Genomic DNA, 8,324 nt, shown 5'->3' with positions numbered 1-8,324 from the left:
GGAGGGGGACACAATTCAATCCATAGCAGTTATGGATGGTTCTTCTGGTCTGGTCCAGCTTAACTGTTCTCTGCCATGTTCTCTGGTGCATCTGTGATTATCTGGTGAGTGGCTGGGCTGAATGATTTAGGATGGCCTAAGTCTTGGCTCTCCCTCTACTCACTGATTGATTCATGAATGCTAATGTTCCGTTACCCTAAGCAAGCTGCGTGACCAATTCAAACTAAAAGGATAGGGAAGGGAACTCCATATCTTCGTGGGAGGAGCTGCAGTGTCAAGTTGCAAGGACATGGATGAAAGGAGGGGAATTTGTGTCCATTTTTCACTCTACCTTGTCACCCTTGCCATTAGTAAGTGTTTCCTTCCAAGATCAGCTTTTCCTAAATTGAGCATCCTGGTCTGACAGCATCCAGTCATCACTTGCCAGTTAAAACATTTTAAGGGGCCACTTCCCTCACAATTTCTTTTCTCTGAATTTAACCTTCTCTCATTCGATTTTCCATGGACATAGAAACCTAATGGTGATCTTCTTTCATGAAAATTCTCTGATGTTGTTAAACCAGAACCAAACCAAACCCATTTCCATCGAGTTGATTCCAAATTATAGCGACCTTTTTTCTATAGGACAGAGTAGAACTGCCCCATAGGGTTTCCAGGGAGCCGCTGCTGAATTCCAACTGCCAACCTTTTGGTTAGCAGCTGAGCTCTTACGCACTGTGCCACCAGGGTTGTTAAAAAAAAACTATCAAATCGATTTTGACTCATAGCAATCTCATATGTTGCAGAGTAGAACTGTGCCATAGAGTTTCCTAGGCTGTAACCTTAGGAAAACTGAAGAATTGATGCCTTTGAATTATGGCATTGACAAAGAATATTGAATATACCACAGACTGCCAGAAGAATGAACAAATCTGTCTTACAAGAAGTACAGCCAGGATGCTCGTTAGAAGTGAGAATGATGAGGCTTCGTCTCATGTACTTTGGACAAGTTTTCAGGAGGGAGAAGTCCCTGGAGAAGGACATCATGCTTGGTAAAGTCAAGGGTTAAAGAAAAAGAGGAAGACCTTCAACCAGTTGGATTTACAGTGGCTGCAACAATGGGCACAAGCATAACAATGATTGTGAAGATGGTGCAGGACCAGGCACTGTTTCACTCTATTGTACATAGGCTCACTATGAGTAGAAATCAATTCGATGGCACCTAACAACAACATGCTTTAATTCATGCAAACCGATTTTGATAATACAGTGGAACACTTAATCTTTGGAGCATAAAAATCTGGAATTAATTCTAAAAGCCTTTCCATTTACTAGTTATGGAGTTTGGGCTGAATTATATATAAATTTACATAATCAGGTTAAGTTAAAAATATTCATAAAAACATTACATTTATCATGCAGAAAATGTAGATGGTAATTGTTACCTTCTATGCTCATTGTGAGTCAATTATAAAGCATCTATCATGTAGTGAACTCTATGTAAACTATGGTAAAAATAAAAATAATATCGATAAGCATTTTTTCTAATATCATTACCATTCTAATCATAGTGGCTACTCTCCATCAGTCAGTTTGTTACAGTGGAGTGACTTGCAAGTTTCTATGATGCTGAAAGCTATGACAGTTATTTTCAAATACTAGCAACATCACCCACGGTGGATAGGTTTTAGCAGTGCCTCCAGACCAAAACAGACTAGGAAGAAAATCCTGGCAATATACTTCTGAAACTTACCCAAAGAAAACCTATGGATCACCACAGAATATTTTTCGACTAGCTTGCTTTGGACATGTCATCAGGAGGGGGTCAATTGCTAGAGGAGGACATCATGTTTGGTGAAGTAGAGGATCAATGGGGGTGAGGGAGACCCTTGCTGAGATGGCTTGGCACAGTAGCTGCAATGATGGACTTAAACATACTGGGGAACATGAGGTTGACAAAGGATCAGGTAATTTTTTTTCTGTTGAACATAGGATTGCCATGAGTTGGATTTTACTCAACAGCAGCTGTCTGTCTAATCATAATGGACAGATGTTTTGTCTTGCTTTATGTTTGCATTATTTCCAAACTTCATTTCAATATGATTGGTTTTTTATCAGCTAAATGTCCTAGGTATTTCTATGAGTTTAGCCATAATAACATTGGAAATATCACACCAAATCAGTCCAGAAGTTTTTTTACGCTCTTTCTCCATATCGTGATGGTTGTGGAACCCCATGATGTCCTGTAAAACCCTTGGGCCCATTCATACGTAGCTGACACGTATCTGTTCACTTGTTTTCTTTCTTCCCATATTCCTAGATTTCTTATTTTTCAATCTAACAAAACCTACTCTTTTAGTAGAAACTACTCTAGCCTTTGATTTTTGGAAGTAGATCAACAGTACTTTCTTCCTAGTCTGTCTTAGTCTGGTAGCTTCCCTGAAATCTGTCTAATATGGGTGACTGCTGTATTTGAAATACTGGTGGTATAGCTTCTAGCATCATAGCAACATGCAAGCTGCCACAGTTCTACAAGCTGCCACATTGTTCAAAACCTTATGGATCACAACAGAATATTGTCCCATACAATGATGAAGATGAATCCACTACTTTGGGAGACACTCAAAATACACAGTGACTGAAAAAATGGTCTTGAGCATATCAATGATTGTGAAGATGGTGCCAGGAATGGGCAATGTTTTGTTTTGCTGGGTATGGGGTCACTATGAGTTGGAGCTTACTCAATGGCAACTAACAGCTCTAGCCTCAAGGGGGTTCATGGAATCCTGTACGACCTCCCTTTCTTCCTTGATATTCCCAAGAACATAGCCTCTTTTTATTTCAAGCTTCTTATTGCTAGGCATTCCAGGTAAGTTATGATGATCCAAGTGACAAGACAAATTCTCTGATAGGCAATGGGATTAGGCTTCTCCTTCTCACAGCCACTCCCTTTGATTCCCTTGCTAGCTAGTTCCAAGAAAACTCTCCGTATTGTTTCTCTTCTTCCTCTCTTCCTGCAGATGAAGCTCAGTTTTCTGTATTATTTAGCTCCTCATCTTTCGGTTACAAAAGCCCCCATCTTAGAAATATCCGTACCCGAACTGTAGAGAGTAAAACGGCAACAACAAAACTCATTGCCGTCAAGTCCATTCTGACTCATCGTGACTCCATGTGTTACAGAATAAAACGGCTCCGTAGGACTTTCTCGACTGTAATCAGATTGCCAGACCTTTCTTCTGCAGCACCTCTGGTTGGGTTCAAACCATCAACCTTTAGGTTAGTAGTCAGGTGCAAATTGTTTGTGCCGTCTAAGGACCTAGAGAGTACAACAGTAGCAGTCAACTGGTGTAACCAGGTGTCCCCTGCCTAGGGATTCCCAAATCTAGTTTTCTCTTGTTCTTTAAATTATAAACAGCAATGGCTCTATATGTTATTCCATGAATGAGAATAAAACTCACTGTCCTTTCCATTGTCTGCAGGTATTTCTTGAAGAGAGCACGTAGACACGGGGATGGGGAGCAGCTAGGGCTTATATTTTGCCTAGTGGCTTTGTGCTCTGATTTCCTGCTTCTGTTGGATTCTTAGTTTCCACTATATATCTGGGGTTCTATGTATGATGAATCTTTTGCTCAATGTGCTATCCTGCTGGTTATCATCCTGATTCTTCACTCCCCCAAAGTAGCACTAACCCAATGTTGCATATGTAACACTCTTTAAAAAATAGCAAACATGTCTATAGTACCTACAAAGGCAGGAAGTGAAATATTCTGATTCTTATTTTTTGCCTTATTCATAGACATTATAGACATTAGCTCTTCCCTTCATTACTTTCCAGGGCTTTTATTCTAAAAAAAAAAAAAAAAAAAAAAATCCCAAAAAACAACAACAAAAAAAACTGAAGATACTTTGTTTCCTGTGGTCAGATGAGCTTATCATCCACTTACTTCTTTCCCCAACTCCCGCAAAATAAGGGAGATAATCTGTATAATTCAGGATAAAGAGAGAGATACTGTCCTTTCCGTCACGATATACAATTGTAGTTTTACATTATTCTTGCAGAATTTTAGAGGTGTACTATCCTTGTCTTCCATCCTGCAAATGTTTTTGGTAAGAAGCCAGCTATATATTTTTTAATTGTTGTTTTAATGATTGTCTTTTTCTCTAGCTTCTTTTATGATTTTCTCTTTTTTGTAAGAAAATTAAAAACCTTTTTATTTAAATTAATTGTAAGATATTTGAGATGAAACTAGAAGGTAATGCTTTTGACAGTTTTCAACAGACCAGTAAATAAAGTCGTTTTACCATGTTGAAATGGACCTACGGTTTGTTGTAGTTGTTGTGTGCTGTCTTGTCGATTCTGACTCATAGCAGCCCCATGTGATGGAGTAGAACTGCTCCATAGGGATTTTCTTGCCTGTAATCTTTTTTTTTTTTTTTTTGCTTTAGATGAAGGTTTTCAGAGCAAACTAGTTTTTTCGTTAAATAATTAATACACATATTGTTTTGTGACATTGGTTGCCAATCCCATGACATGGCAACACTCTCTACTTCTTGACCTTGGGTTCCCCATTACTAACATTCACGTCCCCTTCTGCCTTCTCATCCTTGCCCCTGGGCTACTGTGCCCATTTAGTCTTGTTTTATCGGCCTGTCTAATCTTTGGCTGGAGGATCAATCTCAGGAGTAACTTCAGTACTGAGTTAAAAATGTGTCCACGGGCCATACTCTTCGGGTTTCTCTAGTCTCTGTCAGACCTGTAAGTCTGGTCGTTTTTTGTGAGTTAGAATTTTGTTCTACATTTTTCTCCCATTCTGTCTGGGACCCTCTATTGTGAGCCTGTCAGAGCAGTCAGTGGTGGTAGCCAGGCACCATCTAGTTGTGCTGGACTCAGTCTGGTGGAGGTTGTGGTAGTTGTGGTTCATTAGTCCTTTGGAGTTATCTTTCCTTTGTGTCTTTGGTTTTCTTCATTCTCCCTTGTTCCGGATGAAGTGGGACCAGTAGATGTATCTTAGATGGCCATCACGAGCTTTTATGACCCCAGGTGGTACTCACCAAAGTAGGATGTAGGACGTTTTCTTTACAAACTACATTATGCCAGTTGAGCTAGACATCCCCCAAGACTGTGGTCCTCAGTCCTCAGCCCAGTAATTCGGTCCCTCAGGGAGCTTGGGTGTGTCTATGAAGCTTCCATGACCCTGCCTTGGTCAAGTTGTGCTGACTTCCCCAGTATTGTTTATTGTCTTACCGTTCACCAAAGTTACCACTTGTCTATTGTCTAGTTAGTGTTTTTCCTCCCCATCCCTCCCCTCCCTCGTAACCATCGAAAATTGTTTCTTTTTGGTGTAAAATTTTTCATGAGTTTTTACAGTGGTGGTCTCATACAATATTTGTCCTTTTGTGATTGACTTATTTTACTCAGCATAATGTCCTCCAGATTGATCCATGTTGTGTGATGTTTTGAAGATTCATCATTGTTTTTTATTGTTGCATAGTATTCCATTGTGTGTATGTACCATAGTTTGTTTAGTCCTTTATTTGTTGAGGGGCACCCAGGTTGTTTCCATCTTTTTGCTATTGTAAACAATGCTGCAATGAACATGTGTGTGCGTATGTCTATTTGTGTGACCGGCTCTTATTTCTCTAGGATATATTCCTAGGAGTGGGATTGCTGAATTGTATGGTATTTCTATTTCTAGCCTTTTAAGGAAGCGCCCTATCATTTTCCAAAATGATTGTACCTTTTATATTCCTAGCAGCGGTTCATAAGAGTTCCAATCTCCTCGCAGCCTCTCGAACATTTGTTATTTTCTGCTTTTTTTTTTTTTTTTCATTCATGCCAGGAACATCAGGATGAAATGGTATCTCATTGTAGTTTTGATTTGCATTTTTCTAATTTTAATGGCTAGTGATTGTGAACATTTTCCTCATGTGTCTGCTAGCCTCCTGAATGTCTTCTTTGGTGAAGTGTCTGCTGATATCCTTTGCCCATTCTTTAATTGGATTTTTTGTCTTTTTTTGTAGAGGCATTGGATTTTCCTGTAGATTTTAGAGATTTTAGACCTTTTTTGGATTTGTCATAGCCAAATTTTTTTTTTCCCAGTCTCTAGTTTCTCTTTTTTACTCTTTTGATGAATATAAGTGTTTAAAATTTAGGAGATCCCAGTTATCTATCTTATCTTCTGGTGTTTGTGTATTGTTAGTAATGGTTTGTATCATATTTATGCCTGGAATCTTTTGGTTATCTTCCTAGTTTCTCTTCTATGATCATTATAGTTTTTGGTTTTATATTTAGGTCTTTGATCCATTTTGAATTAGTTTTTCTGTGTGGTGTGATGTATGGGTCCTGTTTCATTTTCTTTAAAGATGGACATCCAGTTTTGCCAGCACCATTTGTTAAAAAGACTGTTTTTCCCCCATTTAATGAACTTTGGGCCTTTGTTGAAGATTAGGTGACCATAGGAAGATGGATTTACATCTGGGTTCTCGATTCCGTTCCATCTTCACATGTCTGTTGTACCAGTATCAGGCTGTTTTGAACTGGAGGTGTAGAGCAATTTCTGAGATCAGGTAGTGCAAGTCCTCCCACTTTATTCTTCTTCTTCAATTTGTTGTTGTTAGGTGCTGTTGAGTCAGTTCTGACACATAGTGACCTTATGTACAGCAGAAAAAAACACAGCCTCGTCCTGCTCCATCCTCACAAACCTCGTTATGCTTGAGCCTATTGTTGCAGTCACCGTGTCAATCTATCTCATTGAGGGTCTTCTTCTTTTTCGCTGACCGTCTACTTTACCAAGTATGATGTCCACCTCCAGGGACTGATCCCTCCTGATAACATGTCCAAGGTATATGGATGTAGTCTCACCATGCTTGCTTCTAAGGAGCTTTCTGGTTGTACTTCTTCCAAGACAGATTTGTTCATTCTTTTAGTAGCCCATGGTATATTCAATATTATTCTCCAAAACCGTAATTCAAAGACGTCAATCTTTCTTCAGTCTTCCTTAATCATTGCCCAGTTTTTCCATGTATATGAAGCAATTAAAAACATTATGGCTTGGGTAAGGTGTACCTTGGTCTTCAAGGTGACATCTTTGCTTTTCAATGCTTTAAAGAAGTCTTTTGCAGCAGATTTGCCCAATGCAATATATCTTTTGATTTCTTGACTGTTGCTTCCATGGATGTTGATTGTGGATCCAAGTAAAATTAAATCCTTGACAACTTCTATCTTTTCTCCATTTATCATGATGTCGCTTATTGGTCCAGTTGTGAGGATTTTTGTTTTCTTTATGTTGAGGTGTAATCCATACTGAAGACTGTGGTCTTTGATCTTCATCAGTAAGCGCTTCAAGTCCTCTTTGCTTTCAGCATAACGGAGGTTGCTAATGAGTCTTCCTCTAATACTGATGCCCTGTTCTTCTTCATATAGTCCAGCTTCTTGGATTATTTGCTCAGCATACAGATTGAATAGGCGTGGTGAAAGGATAGAACCCTGATGTACACCACTCCTGGCTTTAAACCATGCACTATCCCCTTGTTCTGTTCCAACAGCTGCTTCTTGATCTACCTACAGGTCTTCTCATGAACACAATTAAGTGTTCTAGAATTCCCATTCTTTGCAACATTATCCATAATTTGTTATGATCCACACAGTTGAATGCCTTTGGATAGTCAATAAAACACAGGTAAACATCTTTCTGGTATTCTCTGCTTTCAGCCAAGATTCATCTGACATCAGCAATGATATCCCTGGTTCCACATCCTCTTCTGATTCCGGCTTGAATTTCTGGCAGTTCCCTGTCGATACACTGCTGCAGCTGCTTTTGAGTGATCTTCAGCAAAATTTTACTTGTGTGTGATATTAGTGATATTGTTTGATAATTTCCACATTTGGTTGGATCGCCTTTCTTGGGAATAGGCGTAAATATGGATCTCTTCCAGTCAGTTGGCCAGGTAGCTGTCTTCCAAGTTTCTTGACATAGAGGAATGAGCACTTGCAGCGATGCATCATACATGAAGAAAGCAAGAGGTCATTAAAAAGGCAGGAAAGAAAGAGAAGACCAAAATGAATGTCAGAAGAGACTCTGACACTTGCTCCTGAATGTCAAGTAGCTAAAGCAAAAGGAAGAAATGATGAAGTAAAAGAACTGAACAGAAGATTTCAAAGACCGAATCGAGAAGAAAAAGTATTATAATGACATGTGCAAAGAGCTGGAGATAGAAAACCAAAAGGAAAGAACACATTTTGTAATTATTAAAGCCTAAAAAATGACTACTTTGATTGCATGCATGGCAAGACAAATTAGCATTTAAAATAAAAAACAATGCATTAAATAGATTGAATTATTAAT

This window comes from Elephas maximus, chromosome 7, assembly GCF_024166365.1.
Source record: "Elephas maximus indicus isolate mEleMax1 chromosome 7, mEleMax1 primary haplotype, whole genome shotgun sequence".
In the NCBI taxonomy this organism is placed as follows: Eukaryota; Metazoa; Chordata; class Mammalia; order Proboscidea; family Elephantidae; genus Elephas; species Elephas maximus.
Note: the sequence above shows the minus strand (reverse complement) of the source record.